Here is a 25,337-nt window from a genome sequence, read left to right as displayed (position 1 = left end):
GAAAGCTCTGGAACTGTCTCATATTCATTTTATTTTATTTTATTTTATTTTTAAATTTATAAACAAGAGAAATTTATTGCTCATACTTCTGGAGGCTGGGAAGTCCAAGATCAAGACAACAACCCATTCAATGTCTGGTGAGATCTTGCTCTCTACTTCCAAGATGGTGCTTTCTTACTGTGACTTAATGTGGTGGGAAGGCAAGGTAGCTCCCTTCAGATTCATTTATTAGGACACAAATCTCATCCCCAAAGACCCCACTTTTTAATATTATTATTACATTGGGTATTAAGTTCAAACAAATCAATTTTGGGGGAAACACCAACATTCAGATCATAGTAGGTAGAATAAATTTCAGATGAAAATTAGCTCCATCTACAAATAACTATTATTATATTTTATTTGATATCCCTACAGAAGCTTAATATGAATACCCATATATCCATGATTTAAAACAAAATATCTGCTGTTTTGTAACATGCTTTTTTTTCCATTAAGCAAGAATATTGGCAATACTGTTCCATGTCATTAAATATTCTGGTATAACATCACTGAAATGTGGCATAAATATTCCATTATCTGGATGTCACATATTTTATTCAACCAAACACTTGTAATTTTCCCCAGTATTTCACTAATATAAAAGTGAGATGGATGACTTTATATAAAAATCTTTCTATACATCTCAGACAAATTCTTAGAAGTCAATAGGTAAGAAATTGCTAATATATATTGCAAATATGCCCTAGAAAGATAGTATCAATTCATTGCCCTATCAGCAACATTTCCCAGTAAAAATACCCAGGACTTGTGAAATGCAAGAATCACCTACCCTTGACTTCTTTAGCACAATTATCTCCATTATTATAGAAATGCTTCAGACTAGGCCTCTGCCTATGGATATTAGTCATTCCAAAATATTTACTTCCTTCTCTGACACTTTTGTGGAAAAAATATGCTTCACTACCTCCTTGAGTTTGGGCTTGGCCATGTGGTCAGGGCTTGCCTGGTTGTGCAACCTCTCTTGTTTCTCCACATTGCCATGAGTTAAGTTTCTCGTGAAAAGTGTTTAATTAAAGAAGGATGAAGCCTCAGGCAGACTTAGGTCCAATCAGCAGCTTACAGCTGCCCAGCCAAGCCCAGCCTGTATCAGCCACATGTGAATGAAATCAACACCTTAGTGTTGTATGACACTGAAATTTTGTGGTTGTACATTTTGCAACAATGGCTGACTTATACTCTGGTAACTGACAACACCCATGAGAAAGGAACTGACCAGCACCTGGGGCAGACTGCTCTGTCCCTGGCTCCTCGCACCTTTTCTTTGATCTGTCTGCGTAAGTGATTGCTCCTTAATTTCCAGATGTCAGCAGGTGAATTGAGCTAAAGTTATTATCCTAGTTGTGCCATTTCACTCTTACATGTTTTTCCATTTTTACTTTCTCTTTGTTCTAAACCTCAGTCCCAATCCAGTGCAAGAGGCTAATGGAATGTGGAACAGCATTTGGCTTCTAAAATGTCAAACTATAATGAGAAAAGGAAAACAATTATTAACAGAACCAGTCACAGACACCCATGGGGTGCATCCTTTTATCCTACACATTGTAAAGGCAATGCAGTGAGGTTATCAGCAGAGTCTAAACATCAGATGCATGACTTCAATGGAGAAGCTGTGTTACAGTTTCTTAAACGCTTAATAAAAAGGACAACTTTAGTAAAAAACAAAACAGAACACCAACAACAAGAATCATATGCAGCTTAATTAACTCTTGTGGATAAATTCCAAACATTTTATTCTAGGGACTGCTCAAGATCCTTGTTTTAGGGACAAATTTTGGTGTTTTCAACATTTTATTAACTCGTGGAACTTCTGCAAAACCATTCCACAGATAATGATCTCAAGACTATACTGCTTAATTCAGTTAATCAACATTTATCAGCCATGTGCAGGAATATCTGTTAAAGACCAGGAATCCAACGACTGACATGCATGTTTCCTGTGCTCAGCAATTTTACAACCTAGCAGAAGAAGAGAGACACAGCACATAAATTGGTCCCCTTTAGAAGTGCTGTGACTGACCTATGGACAAGGTACTATCTAAGGGGAGAGGAATGATATAAAACCAGGCTTCAACCCAGTATGCATTTTACATATCAGACCTTTTTAGTTTCATTTGCTGCTTTGCCTGGCTTCTTGCCACCAAGTCATATACTGTCATCCCAGTTTTTCTACATAACCCACCTCTTTTTTTTTTTTTTGAGACGTAGTTTCACTTTTGTTGCCCAGGCCAGAATGCAATGGTGCGATTTTGGCTTACAGCAAACTCCACCTCCTGGGTTCAAGTGATTCTCCTGCCTCAGTCTCCTGAGTAGCTGGGATTACAGGTGCATACTACCATGCCCAGCGAATTTTGTATTTTTAGCAGAGATGGGTTTTCACCATGTTGGTCAGGCTGGTCTTGAACTCCTGACCTCAGGTGATATGCCCGCCTCAGCCTCCCAAAGTGCTGGGATTACAGGAGTGAGCCACTGTTGCCCCCACCTCCTTTTTTTTTTTCTTTTTTATTCGTTAAATTCTAGGGTACATGTGCACAACATGCAGGTTTGTTACCTACTCACATTAATTTTATGAGACCAATGAAACTTTGATCCTCAAACCTTGCAAGGACAATTCATAAAAAAAAAAAATACAGGCCAATCTTATTCGTGGTCTAAATGTTATCAAACTGAATTCAGAAATGTATAGCAATATATGTAAAGGATAATACATTATGATCAAGGTGAGTTCATTCTGTGAATGCAAAGTTGACTTAACATTACAAAAATACAACCCACTCAATTAATGGTTTAAAGGAGAAAAACTGATACTCATGAGATTTTCTCCACTAGGTATCAAGCCTAATTATAAAGCTATTATAAGTAACTGTGTGTGTAGTATTAGAACAAAAATGGAGGCCCCAAAATTGACACTTGTGTTACTTAACGTAATAGAAATGGTATCGCATATTATTTGGGAAGGGGTGGGTACTTCAATGAATAATGCTGGGACAACTGGTCATCCATGTAGGAAAAAAATGATACAAGACCTCTATCATATCACATACAAAAATTAATTACAGGATGAATTAAGATCTAAATTTGAAAGACAGAAATGTAGTGATTTAACACTTTTTTTTTTTTTTTTGGCTGAGACAAAGTCTCACTCTCGTGCAGGCTAGAGTACAGTGGCACAATCAAAGCTCACTGCAGTCTCCGCCTCCCGGGTTTGGGCAATTCTCCTGCCTCAGCCTCCTGTGTAACTGAAATTACAGATGCAAGCCACCACACTTGGCTAACTTTTGTATTATTAGTAGAGACGGGGTTTTACCATGTTGGCCGGACTGATCTTGACCTCCTGACCTCAAGCAATCTGCCTGCCTCGGCCTCCCAAAGTGCTGGGATTACAGGTATGAGTCACTGCGCCCGGCCAGAAATGTAGTGATTTTAGAAATAACATAAAAAATGCATTGGGACATGATCTCAGGATCGGAACTTATGGGGAAGTGGAAGAAGCAGCACAGGACACAAGGAAAGGAAGAACTGCAATGCAGTCACAGCAAAGACCTCAGACAATCCTATGGGGGTTCTGGAGCTAGAATGGCCCTTCAAAGCCGTCCTGAATTGGGATGGAGGTCAGGGCCTTTATATACTCACATCAAACAGCCAGTGGATGCAGGCTGACCCTGAGAAAGGTATGTACACTTTGGTAAGCCCTATCTTGGGGAGAAATTCAGCTGAGATCTATCTGTTGCCAACACTCTCAGTAGCTTGACAATGAGTGCTTCTGTCCTCGAGAGGAGTATCTGGGAAGCACATTATAGCATCTCCTATAGACTTCAACAAACAATTCAGTAGAAAAATCCAAAAGGTCAATAAATATATGAAAAAATTATCTCATTAGTCCACAAGAAAATGCCAAAGACCCCATAAAATACACTTATACACCATTAAATTGTAAAAATTAAGAAAAGACTGTACCTTATATTTGCACAGATGTAGAGAGATTAAAATCCTCATACACTGCTGGTGGAAATGCAAGTTCATGTAACTGCATTGAGAAACATTTTGCATAATCTAGCTAACAACAACAAAAAAAGCAAATGCCTTTGTCTCAGCAATTTCACCCCTAGATATTTTCCTTAGAGAAATTCTTGCACATGTATACCCTCAGACATTTGAAAGAACATTCATAGAAATATTGTTTCTCTTAACATTGTTACCTCTAAACTTGAAACAACACAAGGGAACTTCAAAGCTCAATGTGATGAAAACAGGCAAAACTAAACTATGATTCAGGTTTGCATTCATCAGTGGCAAAAATATTTTTTTAAACAGTATAGTACCTGTAATTTCTTTTACCACATATTATCTAGCACAGAATAGGTTATCACATATGCTTATTAGATTGAAGTTACTTTAGGCTCTTTGATATTTTATGGTTGATATTGATGAAAAGATTTTTTCTGCCCTGCTTTACTCTTTAAAGATTAATGATTTATAGTTATCTTTCTGTTATAGTACAAGATAATCCTTGATCTAGTTGTACGTAGCCTATTTAACTCCTTATTAGTTATGAATCTCTAGCCTCCCAAAAGCAGTTGCATTACAAAGCCAAGTAGGAGGAGGGGAAATTCAAAGGAGTTTAGAAAGCCTAAGATAATAATACTAAGAGGAGGTACAATTGTTAGTTCCTTGTCCATATACAGCCCACAGAGATGTTGCATATGACCTACAAAGTGTTTTTTTCTTTTTTTTTTCTGTTTTTGAATTTATTTACCAGCATGTTAAAATAGAGATTTCCCATTTCTCTGGAAAGAGAAAATCTGACACCAGTGAGCTGGCATTCCTTCTGGGCAACAAATTGGTAGAGCTAAGTAGGGCTGCCTTCTTCCGGGAAAACAGGCATGCGTGATTCTGCTTGCTTCATTCATATACCATGGTTCTTTTACTCTGGGTCTATGGAATCCTGAGAGACCAGTAAACAGAATTCAGGGAGATTTGTGAACTGGGAGGAGGAAAGAAGTTATGTTGCTATTTTCATTAACCTCTAACTGAAATTTAGCATTTCTTTCTACTGTGAATATAAACAAGCCACAGTTGTAGCAATAGTACTTCCTCAACAGTGTGCATTGCACACATTTTTATACCAATTTCATTTGTTGCAGATATCTGAACCATTTTTGATTCTCATTACCTTTTGAAAATTATGGGGACATCAGTAAGATGGTGGAATAGGACTTTTCAGTGTTTGTTCCCCTACGGAAACATCAATTTGAACAACACTCCATACATGAAAATACCTTCACAAAAGCTAAGGAAACCTGGTAAACTATTACAAAACCTGGATGTAGCACAAAATTTAAAAAGATGCATTAAGGAACGTAGGGAGGACAGTTTTATAATGCCCACATCACTCTTCTTTCATACCCAGGCATCACAGTGTGCGGAGAGATACCCTCTGCTTGGGGGGAAGGGGGAAGTGATCACAGGACTCTGCCTTGGACCCCAACAGTGGGCTGACACAAGTAAAACCCAGCACTGGGCATGCCCCCACAAACCAGACCCCAGGGCAGTACCCACAGACTAAGCTTCTAAGCCCACCCCAACACTAGGCCAAATTCCACAATCTTAGGCTCCAGGCATGCCAAAACAGACTTGGACTCTGGATCACCCTACCACCAGGTTAACTACAGTGGCCCCATGCTCCAGGACTGACCCCAGTGGTCCTGGGCTTCAGATACACTGCAGTGCCAGGCCATTCCCCACAGACTCAGGCTCCAGGCCAGCCCCAGGAACAGACAAACCTCCAATCCTAGTCATCATGCTGGTACCTGCAAGCCAGCCTCCATGTTGGCCCCTGTGTATACAAACTCCAAGATTGCTCAGTACCAGGTCAGCCTCTGCATGCCCAGCTACAAGTCAGCTCCAGGTTTCAGACCAACCCAGAGTTGAGTTGGCCAATACGTTCCCAGGCTTCAGGCCCGCTGCCAAGTCAGCACCCCTGGCCTCAAGTACCCCACTGGTACTTAGGGACACAGATTCTAGGCTTGCTTAGTGCTAGGCTGGTCCTTGCCTCTGCACTCTCCATGCTGGCCCTGTAGTCCCCTGCTCTAGCAAATCCAGGGTCCAATCCTGCTCCAGAAGATCCAGAGTCCAGGCCTATCAGAGACAATCCCAGTGCTGGGCCAGGCCCCAGATACCTAAGCTTCATGTCTGCCCCTATGAACTCAGGTCCCATGTGAGTCCTTGTGATCCAAGTCCAACTCTTGCAGACCTAGCCTGTGGGCCAATACCCACAGAGCTAGCTTTCGAGCTGGCCTCAGAATATTCAGGCTCCAGGTCAGTCCCACAGCCTCAGGCTCCAGACCAGATCCTGTGGCTCAAGGCTTTAGGCCAGCATGCATAATGCCAGGATCCACACCTTCTGCCACAGACCTAGACTTTATGCTTACACCTGCACCAGGCTGGCTCTAGGCTAGGCCCTGTGGCCCCAGGTTCTAGTGGCCCAAGCATTCAAGTCAGCTGCATTAGACTCAAGAGTCCAGGCCTAACCCAGTGCATCCCAGTGCCAGACTGGCCTCCGTGAATCAAGGCTCAGGACCATTCCTGCAGACAAGTACTTCAGGTCAACACGTGGACCCATGTCCCAGGACTGCCCCTATGGAGTGAGGCTCCAGACATTTTCCAGTGGACCCAAGGGCCAGGCCCAGCCCCAGCTTAGTTCCCGGCTGGCCTCTGCAAACGCAGGCTCAAGGCCCACCCTTATGCCAGGTAAGCCCCTGTGGACCTAAGCTTTGAACTGGCCCCTGTGGATATAGGACAAAGGTCCCAGGCCCACCCTCCTGGATACAAGGTCTAGGTCCACTACTGCTGACCGAATTAGCTGGTTTCTCCTGGTAGATCCAAGTTCCATAACTCCCAGGCCAAACCCCATGGGCTCAGATGCCAGGGCCTCTCACCTGCTGACCCAGACCAGGTTACCCAAGGATTTTAGCATCAAGTCCACACTGGATGGTAGTCTCATAATCACCAGGTAGGCTGACTGGTAAAAGTTTTCTCAGAAAAAGTCAGTCTGCAAAGACTGAAATAATTACCCACTTATTCAAATGTGTGGATATTAATATATGGCAACAAGAAACATTTAAAACTGAGATGTAACACCACCAAAAGAATACAAAAATTTTCCAGTAGAAAAGTCCCCAGAATGGGGAGATATGTGAACTGCCTGACAAATAATCCAAAATAATTCTTTTGAGAAACTCTGCGAATGTCAACAATATACAGAAAAAATAATTCAATGAAGTCAGAAAAGAAGTAAACAATGAAAATAAAAAATTTAAGAGAGACATTAAAATTATTTTTAAAAGTCAAAAATTCTTGAGTTGAAAAATACAATGAATGAAATGCAAATAAAGTAGCATCAGCAGCAGAACTGATCAAATAGAAGAAAGAATCAGCAAACTTGAAGACAGGTTATTGGAATATATACAACCAAAGGGAAAAAGAGAAGAAAGAATTTTTTTAAATGAAAAAAATACAAATGGGATTTATGTGACAACATCAAAAGAGTAAAGCATGTGTTATTAAAAAAAAAGAGCAAGAGAAATGAGACAAGGGATTAAAAAGCTTATTTTTAAAAAAACCAGAAAACTTTCCAAATCTGAGGGAAGATCTGAATGTCTAGGTACAGGAAGACCCAAGCTCTCCAGTCACATTTAATCAAAAGAAGATTACACCAAGACATAATTAAACTCAAAAGTCAAAGACAAAGAAAAATCCTGAAAGCAACAAAAGGGAAAAAAGCAAATCACTTAAAACAGTTCCAGTAAGGTTAACAATAAATTCTCAGTAGTAACCTTACAGTCCAGGATAGAGTAGGATCGCATACTCAAAGTGTGGAAAGAATACACTGCCAACCCAAAATACTGTACCTGGCGGGGTCATCCAGAAATAAAGAAAAAAAAAAAAAAAAACTTCCCCATACAAACAAAAGCTGAGGGAGTTGTTTTGTTTTTTTTTTTAACCACCAGACCTGTGTTAAAATGAATGCTAAAGAGAGTTTATCAAGTTGAAGAAAAGGATGCTAATTAGTAAAACAAAAATATATGAAATATAAAGCTCATTGATAAAATTACAAAGTCATATTTAGAATACTCTAATACTGTAATAATGGTGGTGGGGAAATTGCTTCTTTGTATAGTACAAAAGTTAAAAATTAAACTATTAAAAATAATAGCTTCAATTATGGATAAACTGTTAATGGATAGATGATCTAAAATGATATATATATATATGTATATATATATATATATATATACACACACACACAGACATCAAAAGTGTTAAATTTTTAAATGTGAAGTAAAGGTGTTGAATTTTTTATGTGATCAAATTTATTTTGTTATCAGCTTAAAATAGACTGTTGTAAGTTGTTTTATATAAACCTTATGATACTCACAAAGCAAAAACCTGTAGTACATATACAAAAGATAAAAAGTAATAAAGCATAAGACTACAGAAAATCACCTAATCACAAAGGAAGACAGCAACAGAGAAAAAAAGAACGAAAGATTAGCAAAACCAGAAAACAACAAAATGGAACAGGATACTTTTTACATATGAATAATTAAGTTGAATGTAAATGGATTAAGTGCTCTAATCAAAGGACATACAATGGCTAAATAAATTTTCAAAAAACATAATTTAATACATCATTCAAATAGAAAATCATAAGAAAATGTTGGACTTGAACACTAAACCAAGTGAGTGTAACAGATTTATCAATATATCAGAACATTCCACCCAATGGCAGCAGAATACACATTCAAAAGTGGTCACAGGAGGCCAGATGCGGTGGCTCACACCTGTAATCCCAACACTTTGGGAGGCCAAGGTGGGTGGATCACGAGGTCAGGAGACCGAGACCATCCTGGCTAACATGGTGAAACCCCATCTCTACCAAAAATACAAAAAAGTAGCTGGGTGTGGTGGCAGGCACCTGTAGTCCCAGTTACTCGGGGGGCTGAGGCTGGAGAATGACATGAACCTGGGAGGTGGAGCTTGCAGTGAGCCATGATCACACTACTGCACTCAAGCCTGGGCGATACAGTGAGACTCCATCTCAAAAAAAAAAAATGTGGTTACAGTAGATAACAAAATGGAAATCAAAACATTCCATAACTTATGGGGAGCCACATTAAGAAAAAATAATATCACATAAACAACATCTCAAATAACTTGGGGAAAAGGCCAAATTAAAGTAATTTAGTAGAAGAAATAAAATAACAAAAAGCAAAACACATATAGTTACAGACTAGAAAAATCATACACAATCAGATCAGCAAAACCATGAGTTTGCTTTTTGAAAAGATAAAAAAAATCAACAAAACTTTGACTGAAACCATTGAAAAAGAGAGCACACAAATAAATAAAATCATAAGTAACAGAGATATTACAAGTGTGAACAGAAATACAAAGATTCTTGTGATACTACTATGAACAATCATGCACTAGCAAATTGGGTAACCAGCAAAAATGAATATATTCTTAGAAACATATAACCTACCAGTATTAAATCATGAAGAAATAGAAAATATGAATAGATAAAAAATGATAGGCCAGGCGCGGTAGCTTAGGCCTATAATCCCAACACTTTGGGAGGCCGAGGTGGGCAGGTCACGAGGTCAGGAGTTCAAGACCAGCCTGGCCAATATGGTGAAACCCTGTCTCTACTACAAATACAAGAATTAGCCGGGTGTTTTGGTGCATGCCTGTAGTCCCAACTACTAGGGAGGCTGAGGCAGGAGAATTGCTTGAACCTGGGAGGCAGAGGTTGCTACCTGAGATCACACCATTGCACTCCAGCCTGGGGGACAGAGTGATACTCCAACTATTAAAAAAACCATAAATGGTCAACAGGTTTGTTTTTACAATCTCAACATTACTATTTTTCAGGGAAATACAAATTCAAACCATGATAAGACCCGAATTGGTACTATGGCTGACTAGAGGCACCCATCACTCGCCTCCTCCACAAAAAAGGAACAAAGTAGTGAGTTAAAAATCACATATGGAATGCAGCATCCCAGAGTATACATTCAAATGTAGTAGGGAACTGACAGGGAACCTGTGAAGTACAGAAGGAGAAGAAAGTGAAGCAACTGGCCTGACCAGGATTACCTCAAAGCCAGGAAGAACTTCCCAGTGCAAGGAAAGATAAAAGAGAGCTGCCCAGCAGCCCACATTCCCACCATGGACTACTGCAATGCTAGCCAAGAAGAGCCCACTGGCCCTCACAGGCACTGATATAAGGATCGGGTGATTCCTGGAGTCCATGCAATGCCATTTTCCAGAGAGGGACTTTGCACTGGGTCCTAAACAATCCCTGAAACCCAAACAGCTGCATCATGTCATCATTTTAAAAGCCCACTTCCAACCAGACTGCATTCTGTCCTGAAGCCCAACAGCCACCTATGCATCCATGGAAACCCTCTGACATCTCTGCATGCTCACAGAGAGGGCTGCAGTATTGTGACACCAACTGGGCCCAGCGGTGCAGAAGGGCTCCCAACACTCTAGCCCACACAGTGTCCTAAAGCCTGAAAAATGGGTGGTGAATGCCATGCAGAGGCCTAGGGATTGATACGCCCCATCTGCAACACCTAGCAATTAGGCACACCATTGAGGAGCCTGACTACAGACCTGCACCTGCTGTTGCCACCAGCACTCATATGCATCATCTGGTGGCCAGTGGATCAACCCAGAGTGCCTTCTATTGACCATACCCACTCTACTCACTGCCAGTGCTGCTGGTGCTCAAAGACACTGTCCAGGAACCTGGGGAACGACTCACTCCACACACCAAACTCTGCATCTATGCATGCCTTTAAGGGGCTGAAGACAGGCCCAGCTACTCTATTGGCACCTGCACATATCATATAGGGGTCTAGGGATGGACCTGCCCCACTAACAATCCCAGTATTTACATACACCTTTCATTATTCTAAGGATGGATGTGCCCAGCCTGCCACCACCAGCACCCAGGTTCATGTGCCACCTAGAGGCCTGAGGACCGCTCCACCCCAATTTCAGTACTGCCAATTCTGGTGCCTATTCATGCTGCCTGGGGGTCTGAGGGTAGGCCCACAGTTGCTACTGCCATCACTGATGCCATGCAGGAAACCTAGAGGACCAAGGACACATCTGCTTACTAGGTCAACTGCTTCCATTGTTGGCACCCAGGCAAAACACATGAAGGCACAGTGACTGGCTTACAAACACCTTCTACCACCGGTGCCCACATATACCACAGAGGAGTCCAAGGACTATCACACCTGGCCCATCACCTCAACCAGCGGAGCCTGAGAGTAGGTCCACCACCTGGCAACCCCATCCCAAACCAAGCCTCACTACATACTCCACCAACAGCCACAGCCTGAAGCCTGTGGTACTCTGAGGAACTCACAGACAACACTGACACTGATTATAGCCAAAGAAATTATATGAAGACTCTACCACTGTGTTCATCCAGAATCAAAGCCTAAGTGCCTTACCCAACCAACACTATAGATACATTGATATGGTTTGTATAATTGTCCCCTCCAAATTTCATGTTCTAATGTAATCCTCAGTGTTGGAGATGAAGTATGGTGGGTAGTGCTTAGATCATGCAGGTCAACCAGATGCAGTGGCTCACACCTGTAATCCTAACACTTTGGGAGGCTGAGGTGGGCAGATCACTTGAGGTGAGGAGTTTGAGACCAGCCTGGCCAACATGGTGAACACCGTCTCTACTAAAAATACAAAAAATAATGGGAGCGTGGCACCAACATGGTCGAATAGGAACAGCTCCAGCCTCCAGCTGCCAGCATGAGTGACACAGAAGACGAGTGATTTCTGCATTTCCAACTGAGGTACTGGGTTCATCTCACTGGGGCATGTCGGACAGTGGGTACAGGGCAGTGGGTGCAGCCCAAAGAGTGACAGCTGAAGCAGGGCAAGGCATTGCTTCACCCAGGAAATGCAATGGGGAAGGGAATTCCCGTTCCTAGCCAAGGGAAACTGTGACACACAACACCTGGAAAACTGGGTCACTCCCACCCTAATACTCCACTTTACCAAGGATCTTAGGAAATGGCACACCAGGAGATTATATCCCACACCTGACTCAGAGGGTCCCATGCCCACGGAGCCTCCTTCATTGCTAGCACAGCAGTCTGAGATCTAACTGCAAGGAGGCAGCAATGCTGGGGGAGGGGCGCCTGCCATTGATGAGGCTTAAGTAGGTAAACAAAGAGGCCAGGAAGCTCGAACTGGGTGGAGCCCACCACAGCCCAAGGAGGCCTGCCTGCCTCTGTAGACTCCACCTCTGGGGACAGGGCATAGCCAAACAAAAGGCAGCAGAACTCTCTGCAGATGTAAATGTCCCTGTCTGACAGCTTTGAAGAGAGTAGTGGTTCTCTCAGCATGGAGTTTGAGATCTGAGAATGGACAGACTGCCTGCTCAAGTGGGTCCCTGACCCCCGAGTAGCCTAACTGGGAGACATCTCCCACTAGGGGCAGACTGACACCTCACACCTCATACAGCCAGTACACCTCTGAGACGAAGCTTCCAGAGGAATGATCAGGCAGCAACATTTGCTGTTCAGCAATATTCACTCTTCTAAAGCCTCTGCTGCTGATACCCAGGCAAACAGGGTCTGGAGTGGACCTCCAGCAAACTCCAACAGACCTGCAGCTGAGGGTCCTGACTGTTAGAAGGAAAACTAACAAACACAGAGGACATCCACACCAAAACCCCATCTGTATGTCAACATCATCGAATGCCAAAGGCAGATAAAACCACAAAGATGGGGAAAAAACAGAGCAGAAAAGCTGAAAATTCTAAAAATCGGAGTGCATCTCCCCTTCCAAAGGAACGCAGCTCCTTGCCAGCAATGGAACAAAGCTGGACGGAGAATGACTTTGACAAGCTGAGAGAAGAAGGCTTCAGATGATAAAACTTCTCCGAGCTAAAGGAGGAAGTACGAACCCAGTGCAAAAAACTAAAAACCTTGAAAAAAGATTAGCAGAATGGCTAACTAGAATAATCAATGTAGAGAAGTCCTTAAACAACCCGATAGAGATGAAAACCATGACATGAAAACTGCATGAACAATGCACAAACTTCAGTAACTGACTCAATCAAATGGAAGAAAGGGTATCAGTGATTAAAGATCAAATGAATGAAATGGAGCAAGAAGAGAAGTGTAGAGAAAAAAAAGTAAAAAGAAATGAACAAAGCCTCCAAGAAATATGGGACTATGTGAAAAGAACAAATCTACGTGTGATTGATGTACCTGAAAGTGATGGGGAGAATCGAACCAAGTTGGCAAACACTCTGCAGGATATTATCCAGGAGAACTTCCCCAACCTAGCAAGACAGGCCAACATTCAAATTCAGGAAATACAGAGAACGCCACAAAGATACACCTCGAGAAGAGCAACTCCAAGACATATAATTGTCAGATTCACCAAAGTTGAAATGAAGAACAAAATGTTAAGGGCAGCCAGAGAGAAAGGTTGGATTACCCACAAAGGGAAGCCCATCAGACTAACAACGGATCTCTCTGCAGAAACTCTCCAAGCCAGAAGAGAGTGGGGGCCAATATCCAACATTCTTAAAGAAAAGAATTTTCAACCCAGAATTTCTTATCCAGCCAAACTAAGTTTCATAAGTGAAGGAGAAATAAAATCCTTCACACACGAGCAAATGCATAGAGATTTTGTCACCAACAGGCCTGCCCTGCAAGAGCTCCTGAAGGAAGCACTAAACATGGAAAGTAACAACCAGTACTAGCCACTGCAAAAACATGCCAAAATGTAAAGACCTTTGATGCTAGGAAGAAACTGCATCAACTAATGAGCAAAATAACCAGCTAATATCATAAAGACAGGATCAAGTTCACACATAACAATATAAACCATAAATGTAAATGGGCTAAATTCTCCAATTAAAAGACACAGACTGGGAAATTGGATAAAGAGTCAAGACCCATCAGTCTGCTGTATTCAGGAGACCCATCTCACATCCACAGATACACATAGGCTCAAAATAAAGGGATGGAGGAAGATCTCCCAAGCAAATGGAGAACAAAAAAAAAAAAAAACAGGGGTTGCAATCCTAGTCTCTGATAAAACAGACTTTAAACCATCAAAGATCAAAAGAGACAAAGAAGGCCATTACATAATGGTAAAGAGATCAATTCAACAAGAAGAGCTAACTATCCTAAATATATATGCACCCAATAGAGGAGCACCCAGATTCATAAAGCAAGTCCTTAGAGACTTACAAAGAGATTTAGATTCCCACACAATAATAATGGGAGACTTCAACACCCCACTGTCAACTATTAGACAGATCAATGAGACAGAAACTTAACAAGGATATCCAGGAATTGAACTCAATTCTGCACCAAGAGGACTTAATAGACATCTACTGAACTCTCCACCTGAAATCAATAGAATATACATTCTTTTCAGCACCACATCACACTTATTCCAAAATTTACCACATAGTTGGTAGTAAAGCACTCCTCAGCAAATGTAAAAAAAAATAAATTATAAAAAACTGTCTCTCAGACCACAGTGCAATCAAACTAGAACTCAGGATTAAGAAACTCAATCAAAACCCCTCAACTACATGGAAACTGAACAACCTGCTCCTGAATGACTACTGGGTATATAGCAAAATGAAGGCAGAAATAAAGATGTTCTTTGAAACCAATGAGAACAAAGATACAACATACCAGAATCTCTGGTACATATTTAAAGCAGTGTATAGAGGGAAATTTATAGCAATAAATGCCCACAAGAGAAAGCAGGAAAGATCTAAAATTGACACCCTAACATCACAATTAAAAGAACTAGAGAAGCAAGAGCAAACACATTCAAAAGCTAGCAGAAGGCAAGAAATAACCAAGATCAGAGCAGAACCGAAGGAGACAGAGACACAAAAAAATCTTCAAAAAATCAATGAATCCAGGAGCTGGTTTTTTGAAAAGATCAACAAAATTGATAGACCCCTGGCAAGACTAACAAAGAAGAAAAGAGAGAAGAATCGAATAGATGCAATAAAAATGAAAAAGGGGATATCACCACTGACCCCACAGAAATAAAAACTGCCATCAGAGAATACTATAAACACCTCTATGCAAATAAACTAGAAAATCTAGAAGAAATGGATAATTTCCTGGACACTTACACTGTCCCAAGACTAAACTAGGAAGAAGCTGAATCCCTGAATAGACCAATAGCAGGCTCTGAAATGAAGGCAAAAATTAATAGCCTACCAACCAAAAAAAGTCCAGGACCAGACAGATTCCCAGTCGAATTCTACCAGAGGTACAAGGAGGAGCTGACACCATTCCTTCTGAAATTATTCCAATCAATAGAAAAAGAGAGAATCCTCCCTAACTCATTTTATGAGGCCAACATCATCCTGATACCAAAGCCTGGCAGAGACACAACAAAAAAAGAGAATTTTAGACCAATATCCCTGATGAACATCGATGGAAATATCCTCAATAAAATACTGGCAAACCCAATCCAGCAGCACATCAAAAAGCTTATCCACCATGATCAAGTGGGCTTCATCCCTGGGATGCAAGGCTGGTTCAACATATGCAAATCAATAAACGTAATCCAGCGTATAAACAGGACCAAAGAAAAAAACCACATGATTATCTCAACAGATGCAGAAAGGGCCTTTGACAAAATTCAACAGCCCTTCATGCTAAAAACTCGCAATAAATTCAGTATTGATGGAACATATCTCAAAATAATAAGAGCTATTTATGACAAACCCACAGCCAATATCATACTGAATGGGCAAAAACTGGAAGCATTCCCTTTGAAAACTGGCACAAGACAGGGATGCCCTCTCTCACCACTCCTATTCAACACAGTGTTGGAAGTTCTGGACAGGGCAATCAGGTAAAGGAAATAAATAAAGGGTATTCAATTAGGAAAAGAGGAAGTCAAATTGTCCCTGCTTGCAGATGACATGGTTGTATATTTAGAAAACCCCATCGTCTTGGTCCAAAATCTCCTTAAGCTGATAAGAAACTTCAGCAATGGCCATACTGCCCAAGGTTATTTATACATTCAATGACATCCCCATCAAGCTACCAATGACTTTCTTCACAGAATTGGAAAAAAACTGCTTTAAAGTTCATATGGAACCAAAAAAGAGCCCGCATTGCCAAGACAATCCTAAGTCAAAAGGGCAAAGCTGGAGGCGTCACGCTACCTGACTTCAAACTATACTACAAGGCTACAGTAACCAAAACAGCATGGTACTGGTACCAAAACAGAGATATAGACCAATGGAACAGAACAGAGTCCTCAGAAATAATACCACACATCTACAGCTATCTGATCTTTGACAAATCTGAGAGAAACAAGAAATGGGGAATGGATTCCCTATTCAATAAATGGTGCTGGGAAAATAGGCTAGCCATAAGTAGAAAGCTGAAACTGGATCCTTTCCTTACTCCTTATACGAAAATTAATTCAATATGTATTAGAGACTTAAATGTTAGACTTAATGCCATAAAAACCCTAGAAGAAAATCTAAGTAGTACCATTCAGGACATAGGCATGGGCAAGGACTTCATGTCTAAAACACCAAAAGCAACGGCAGCAAAAGCCAAAATTGACAAATGGGGTCTAATTAAACTAAAGAGCTTCTGCACATCAAAAGAAACTAAAAAAAAAAAAAAAAAAAAAAAAAAAAAAAAAAAAAAAAAAAAAAAAAAAAAAAAAGAAACTACCATCAGAGTGAACACGCAACCTACAGAATGGGAGAAAATTTTTGCAACCTACTCATCTGACAAAGGGCTAATATCCAGAATCTACAAAGAACTCAAACAAATTTACAAGAAAAAAACAAACAACCCCATCAAAATGTGGTCAAAGGATATGAACAGACATTTCTCAAAAGAAGACATTCATACAGCCAACAGACACATGAAAAAATGCTCATCATCACTCGCCATCAGAGAAATGCAAATCAAAACCACAATGAGATACCATCTCACACCAGTCAGAATGGCAATCATTAAGAAGTCAGGAAACAACAGGTGTTGGAGAGGATGTGGAGAAATAGGAACACTTTTACACTGTTGGTGGGATTGTAAACTAGTTCAACCATTATGGAAAACAGTATGGCAATTCCTCAAGGATCTAGAACTAGATGTACCATATGACCCAGCCATCCCACTACTGGGTATATACCCAAAGGATTATAATTACTCTACTACAAAGACACATGCACACGTATGTTTATTGCGGCACTATTCACAATAGCAAAGACTTGGAATCAACCCAAATGTCCATCTGTGACAGACTGGATTAAGAAAATGTGGCACATATACACCATGGAATACTATGCAGCCATCAAAAAGGATGAGTTTGCATCCTTTGTAGGGACATGGATGCAGCTGGAAACCATCATTCTTAGCAAACTATCACAAGAACAGAAAACCAAACACCGCATGTTCTCACTCATAGGTGGGAACTGAACAATGAGATCACTTGGACTCGGGAAGGGGAACATCACACACTGGGGCCTATCATGGGGAGGGGGGAGGAGGGAGGGATTGCATTGGGGAGTTATACATGGTATAAATGATGAATTGATGGGTGCTGACGAATTGATGAGTGCAGCACACCAACATGGCATCAGTATGCATATGTAACAAACCTGCACGTTATGCACATGTACCCTAGAACTTAAAGTATAATAAAAAAAAAAAAAAAGAAACTTCAGCAAAGTCTCAGGATACAAAATCAATGTGCAAAAATCACAAGCATTCTTATACACTAGTAACAGACAAACAGAGAGCAGAATCATGAATGAATCCCCATTCACAATTGCTTCAAAGAGAATAAAATACCTATGAATCCAACTTACAAGGGATGTGAAGGACTTCTTTGAGGAGAACTACAAACCACTGCTCAATGAAATAAAAGAGGACACAAAGAAATGGAAGAACGTCCCATGCTCATGGATAGGAACAATCAATGTCATGAATATGGCCATACTGCCCAAGGTAATTTATAGATTCAATGCCATCTCCATTAAGCTACCAAGGAGTTTCTTCACAGAATTGGAAAAAAATACTTTAAAGTTCGTATGGAACCATAAAAGAGCCCTCATTGCCAAGACAATCCTAAGCCAAAAGAACAAAGCTGGAGGCATCATGTTACCTGACTTCAAACTATACTACAAGGCTACAGTAACCAAAACAGTATGGTACTGGTACCAAAAGAGAGATATAGACCAATGGAACAGAACAGAGCCCACAGAAATACCATACATCTACAACCATTTGATCTTTGACAAACGTGACAAAAACAAGACGTGGGGAAAGGATTCCCTATTTAGTAAATGGTGCTGGGAAAATAGGCTAGCCATAAGTAGAAAGCTGAAACTGGATCCTTTCCTTACACTTTATACAAAAATTAATTCAAGATGGATTAGAGACTTAAATGTTAGACCTAATACCATAAAATCCCTAGAAGATAACCCAGGCAATACCATTTAGGACATAGGCATGGGCAAGGACTTCATGTCTAAAACACCAAAAGCAACGGCAGCAAAAGCCAAAATTGACAAATGGGATCTAATTAAACTAAGGAGCTTCTGCACAGCAAAAGAAACTACCATCAGAGTGAACAGGCAACATACAGAATGGGAGAAAAATTTTGCAATCTACTCATCTGACAAAGGGCTAATATCCAGAACCTACAAAGAACCCAAACAAATTTACAAGAAAAAAAAACAAACAACTCTATCAAAAAGTGGGCAATGGATATGAACAGACACTTCTCAAAAGAAGACATTTATGCAGCCAACAGACACATGAAGAAATGCTCATCATCACTAGCTGTCAGAGAAATGCAAATCAAAACCACAATGAGATACCATCTCACACCAGAGAATGGGGATCATTAAAAAGTCGGGAAACAACAGGTGCTGGAGAGGGTGTGGAGAAATAGTAACACTTTTAACACTGTTGGTGGGACTGTAAACTAGTTTAACCATTGTGGAAGACAGTGTGTCGATTCCTCAGGGATGTAGAACTAGAAATACCATTTGACCCACACATCCCATTACTGGGTATATACCCAAAAGATTATAAATCATGCTGCTATAAAGACACATGCACATGTATGTTTATTGTGGCACTATTCACAATAGCAAAGACTTGGAACCAACTCAAATGTCCATCAATGACAGACTGGATTAAGAAAATGTGGCACATATACACCATGGAATACTGTGCAGCCATAAAAAAAGGATGAGTTCATGTCCTTTGTTGCGACATGGATCCAGCTGGAAACCGTCATTCTCAGCAAACTATCGCAAGAGCAGAAAACGAAACACCGCATGTTCTCACTCATAGCTGGGAATTGAACAATGTGAACACTTGGACACAGGGTGGGGAACATCACACACTGGGGCCTGTTGTGGGGTGGGGGGAAGCAAGAGGGATAGCATTAGGAGATATACCTAATGTAATTAATGAGTTAATGGGTGCAGCACACCAACATGGCACATGTATACATATGTAAGAAACCTGCACGTTATGCACATGTACCCAAGAACATAAAGTATAATAAAAAAATAAAAACTAAAAAAAAAATACTAAATTTAGCCAGATGTTGTGGCAGGCACCTGTAGTCCCCGCTACTTGGGAGGCTGAGGCAGGAGAATCATTTGAACCCAGGAGGCAGAAGTTGCAGTGATTATGCCACTGCACTCTAGCCTGAGTGACACCTGGGTGACAGAGTGAGACTCCATCTCAAAAAACAAATAAAATAAATACAAAACAAAAAGAATAGATCACGGGAGTGGAACCCTCATGATTGGTTTTGCGAATAGTTGTGATGAGTGAATTCTTGCTTTGAGTTTAGGCTCTGATTGTATAAAAGTGTGTGGCACCTGCCCCTCTCCCTTGCTCCCTCTCTTGCTATGTGATATGCCTACTGCTTCTTCACCTTCTGCTATGATTGTAAGTTCCCTGAGGCCATCACCAGAAGCAAGATGCCATTGCCATACTTCCTATACAGCCTGCAGAACCATGAGCCAAATAAGCTACTTTTCTTAATAAATCACACAGTCTTAGATATTCCTTTATAGCAACAGAAGAAAAAATGTAACATAGAAAATTGATATTGAGGAGTGGGGCATTGCTATAAAACTACCTGAAGATGTGAAAGCACATTTGGAACTGTATAACAGGCAGAAGTTGCAAGTGTAGAAAGCTGAAAAGAAGAAGGATGAGGTAAAGTTTGCCCTGCTCAACCTTGGGACGCTGTTCCCCACATCCTAACTGCTCCAGCTCCAGCTGCAACTCAAAGGACTCCAGATAGATCTTGGGCATCTGCTCCAGTGGGTCCAAGCTGTAGATCTTGGCAGCTTCCTTGTGACATTAAGTCTATGGTCACACAGAATGCAACAGTGAGGGGGGCTTGGTAGCTTCTGACTGGATTTCAGAGGATACATCAGAAAGCCTGGGTGCCTAGGCAGAAACTTACCACAGGGGAAGAACCCCCACAGAGTGACTCCACTAGGGCAATGCTATTGGGAAACATAGGCTTGCAGTCCCCACACAGGGTCCTCACTGGGATACTGGCTAATGGAGCTGGGGGAAGGGTATTGCTGCCTTCCATATCCCAGAATGTTAACCTGACGGACAGCTTGCACCTTCTGCCTAGAAAAGCTGCAAGCATTTAATGCCAACCCATGAGAGCAGCCACATGGACTACGTTCTGCAAAGCCATATGAGTGGGGCTGCCCAAGGCCTTGGAAGTCCATCCCTCACACCAGGATGTGGGATATGGGGTCAAGGATTATGTTAAAGCTTTAAGAGATTTAATGTCTGCCCTGCTGGATTTCAGACTTATGTGAGGCCTATTGTCCCTTTCATTTGGCTGATTTCTCCCTTTTGGAATGTGAATGTTTACTCAATGCCTGTACCACCATTGTATCTTCGAAGTAACTAACCTGTGTTTGTGTGTGTGTGTGTGTGTGTGTGTGTGTGTTTCTTATCTCACAGGCTCATTGGAAGTAACTCATCTCCAGACAAAACTTTGGGCTTGAGAACTGAGACTTTTGAATTAATGCTGGAACAAGTTAAGACATTGAGGTACCATTGAGAAAGGATTATTGTATTTTGCAATATGAGAAAAATATGAGATTTAGGGGGCCAGGAGTGCAATGATATGTTTTGGATATCTGTTCCCTCTAAATGTGTTGAAATGTAATCTCCACTGTTGGAGGTGAGACCTGATGGGAGGTGTTTGAATCATGCGGGCAGATCCATCATCTTCTTGGTGATGAGTAAGTTCTTGCTCTGAGTTTATACAACATCTTGTTGTTTAAAAGTGTGTGGAATCTTTCCCCTCTATCTCTTGCTCCCCCTCTCACTATATGATATGCCCACTCTTTCACATTCCACCATGATTGTAAGCTTCCTGAGATCCCCGCAGAAGCAGATGCCAGCTGTATGTTTCTTGTACAGTGTATTAGTTCACTACTGCCCAGTGTGAAAATTGAAAATTGTTCTAGTTAGTTTTCATGCTGTGTTAGTATTAGTTAGTTTTCATGCTGCTGATAAAGTATTAGTTAGTTTTCATGCTGCTGATAAAGACATACCTGAAACTGGAAACAAAAAGATTTAATTGGACTTACAGTTCTATATAGCTGAGAAGGCCTGAGAATCATGGTGGGAGGTGAAAGGCACTTCTTATATGGTGGCAGCAAGAGGAAAATGAGGAAGAAGCAAAAGTGGAAAACCCTGATAAACCCATCAGATCTCGTGAGACTCATTCACTATCACAAGAACAGTCCAGGAAAGACCCATCCCTATAATTCAATCATCTCCCATCAGGTTCCTCCCATGACACATGGGAATTGTGGGAGTTACGATTCAAGATCAGATTTGGGTGGAGGCACAGACAAACCATATCATACAGCCTGCAGAACTGTGAGCCAAAATAAGCCATGTTTTTCTTTATATATTACTCAGTCTCAGATATTCTTTGACAGAGATGGAAACATACTAACACATACATCTATAGGAAAACATCCTTTTCTGACAAAAGAAATCAATATAATTGGAAGGAATGCCTGTTACACCAGATATGCAGATAAAAATGTAAGGATACAAGAAACATTAAAATATTGTTTTAAATGACACCTCTAAAGAAACACAACAATTCTCCATCAAAGAATTTCAACAAAAAAGAAGTGTACAAAATTGCTGAAGAATAATTAAAAATAATGATATTAATGAAGCTCAGTGATATACAAGAGAACACAAATAAATAATGCAAACAAGAAATATTTATGATTAAAATGAGAAATTCAATGAAGGCATAGATATCATTTAAAAAGAACCAAACAGAAACCCTGGAACTGAAAACAATCAATAAATGAAATTAAAAATACAATGGAGACCTTCAACAATAGACAAGATTAAGCAAAATACAGTAATTTTAGAACTTGAATACAGGTCTTTTGAAATAAACCAGACAAATAAAAAGAATAAAAGAATAAAAAAGAATGAAAAAAGCTTATTTTATAGATGGAACACAATAAAGCAAAAAAGTATTCCAAATTTGGGTGTTCCAGAAGGAGAATAGTTGGGCAAGTGCATAGAAAGCCTATTTAATAAAATAATACCTGAACACTTACCAAGTATTGCAAGAGATATAGACATCCAGATACAAGAAGCTCAAAGACCCTCAAATACATTCAACACAAATATTTCTTCAAGACACACTGTAGTCAAACTGTCAAAGACACTGATAATTCTAAAACACCAAAATAAGTGTCAAGTCACATATAAGGAAATCCCCATCAAACCGACATTGGGTTTTGTTGCAGAAATCTTACAGGTCAAGAGAGAATAGGACCATATATTCAAAGTGTTGAAAAAAAAACTAACATTCAAGAAGACTATATCTAGCAAAGCTATCCTTCAAAACACAAAAGCAAAATAAATTATTCCCCAGGCAAGCAAAAACTGAGGGCATTCATTACCACTACACTGGCCCTATTTAAAAAATGGTTAAGGAATTTCTACATCTGGAAGTGAACAGGTGATATAGGCCATCACGAAAACACAGAAAAGTATAAAACTCATTGGTAGAGCAGACACATAAATGAGAACAAGAAAGGAGTCAAACAATAGCACTACAGGAAACCACTAAACAGCAATAATAAACAATAAGAAAGGAAGAAAGGATCGAAGGATATACAAAGAAACCCATAAAACAATCAACAAAGAACAGAAATAATTCCTCACCTATCAATAATAACCTTGAACGTAAACACATTAAATTCCCAATTTAAAAATATAGACTGGCTACATGGATGTAAAAACATGACCCAACTATATGATTCCTATAAGAAACTCATCTCACCTGTAGAGACACATGTAGACTGAAAGTAAAGAGGAAAAACAATATTCCATGCAAACAGAAACCAAAAGTGAGCAGGAGTATCTATACTTACATCATATAAAATGGACTTCAAGTCAAAAACAGTAAAAGAAGACAAAGAAGGCTCTTACATAATCATAAACGGATCAGTTCAGCAAGAGGACATAACAATCGTAAATATGTATACACTCAACATTAAAGCACACAGGTATATAAAGCAAATATTATTATCTCTAAAGGAAGAGATAGACTCTAATACAATAAAGATTGGAGACTTCAACAACTCATGCTCGGCAACAGAAGATCATTTAGAGAGAAAATCAACAAAGAAACACTGAAAATAAAGTGCACTTTAGACCAAATGGAACTAACAAATAATTACAGAACATTTTATTCAAAAGATGAAGAATAAACACTCAGAATATAAAACATTCTCCATAATAGATCGTATGTTAGGTCATAAAACAAGTTTTAATAAATTAAAATAATAAAATTGCATCAAGTGTCTTATCAGACAAAAATGGAACAAAGCCAGAAATCAATATCAAAAAAGACTTTAGAAACTGTACAAGGCTCAATGTGCATGCCTGCCAGTGCTCTGCACATTCACTTCTGCCAGGGCCAGGCCAGGACAGGAAGAGGAAGGCTTCTGGCATTTGTGTATGGGTCAGTATTGATGCAAGCACTGCAGGAGCCCTGACTCCACAGCATGTTTGAGCTCATTCCTCTCCAGCTTCTCTGCAGTTGGGAGCTGTTTGTTCATGGACACTGAACCCCACCAGAGTAGTCTGTGGCCCAGCAGCCACACCCACAGCTCAGTATCTTGGAAGTCTTTCGAGATACCTGATGATGTACCTCTGCCAGCGGACTGGGAGATAGCAAAGACATCTTCTGGTCAGAGATACTTCTTAAATCACATTGATCAGACAAGAAGATGGCAGGACCCCAGGAAGGCCATGTTCTTTCAGATGAATGTTACAGCCCTCACCAGTCCTTCAGCGCAGCAGAATATGATAAACTCAGCCTGAGATCCTCTTCCTGATGGGTGGGAACAAGCCATGACTCAGGATGGAGAAATTTATTACATAAACTATAAGAACAAGACCACCTCTTGGCTAGACCGAAGGCTTGACCCTGGTTTTGGTAAAGCCATGAACGAGAGAATCAGTCAGAGTGCTCCAGTGAAACAGCCACCACCCCTGGCTTCCCACAGCCTATAAGGAGGCGTCATGGATATTGTCAACCTCAACCAGCAGCAACAGATTCCACTGCAGCAATTGGAGATGGAGAAAGAGAAAGTGCAACTGAAACAGCAGGCACTACCTTGGCAGGAGTTAGTGTTCTGTAGCCAGTTACCAACACTGGAGCAGAATGGTGAGACTCAAAATCCAGTAACTTCCCCTGAGATGTCTCAGGAATTGAGAACAATGATGATCAATAGCTCAGATGCCTTTCTTAACAGTGGCACCTATCACTGTCAAAATGAGAGTACAGACAGTGGACTAAGCATGAGCAGCTACAGTGTCCCTGACACCCCCAATCACTTCCTGAACAGCATTGATGAGATGGATACAGGTGATACTATCAAACAGAGAACTCTGCCCTCACAACAGAACCATTTCCCAAACTACCTCGAAGTCATTAGTGGTACAAATGAGGACCTTGGAACACTGGAAGGAGATGGAATGAACATAGGAGAGGAGTTGATGCCAAGTCTGCAGGAAGCTTTGTGTTCTGACATCCTTAATGACATGGAATCTGTTTTGGCTCCTACAAAGCTAGATAAAGAAAGCTTTCTTACATAG

The 25,337-nt window shown here is 40.6% G+C and overlaps 1 pseudogene; it reads left to right on the top strand.

The window, feature by feature from the left end:
* Positions 1-1,224: 1,224 nt before the first annotated feature.
* Positions 1,225-25,337, top strand: LOC117077764 (annotated as a pseudogene).

Source organism: Trachypithecus francoisi, unplaced genomic scaffold (genome assembly GCF_009764315.1).
Source record: "Trachypithecus francoisi isolate TF-2019V2 unplaced genomic scaffold, Tfra_2.0 Lachesis_group6, whole genome shotgun sequence".
In the NCBI taxonomy this organism is placed as follows: Eukaryota; Metazoa; Chordata; class Mammalia; order Primates; family Cercopithecidae; genus Trachypithecus; species Trachypithecus francoisi.
Note: the sequence above shows the minus strand (reverse complement) of the source record. Positions and strands in the feature narration are given on the sequence as shown.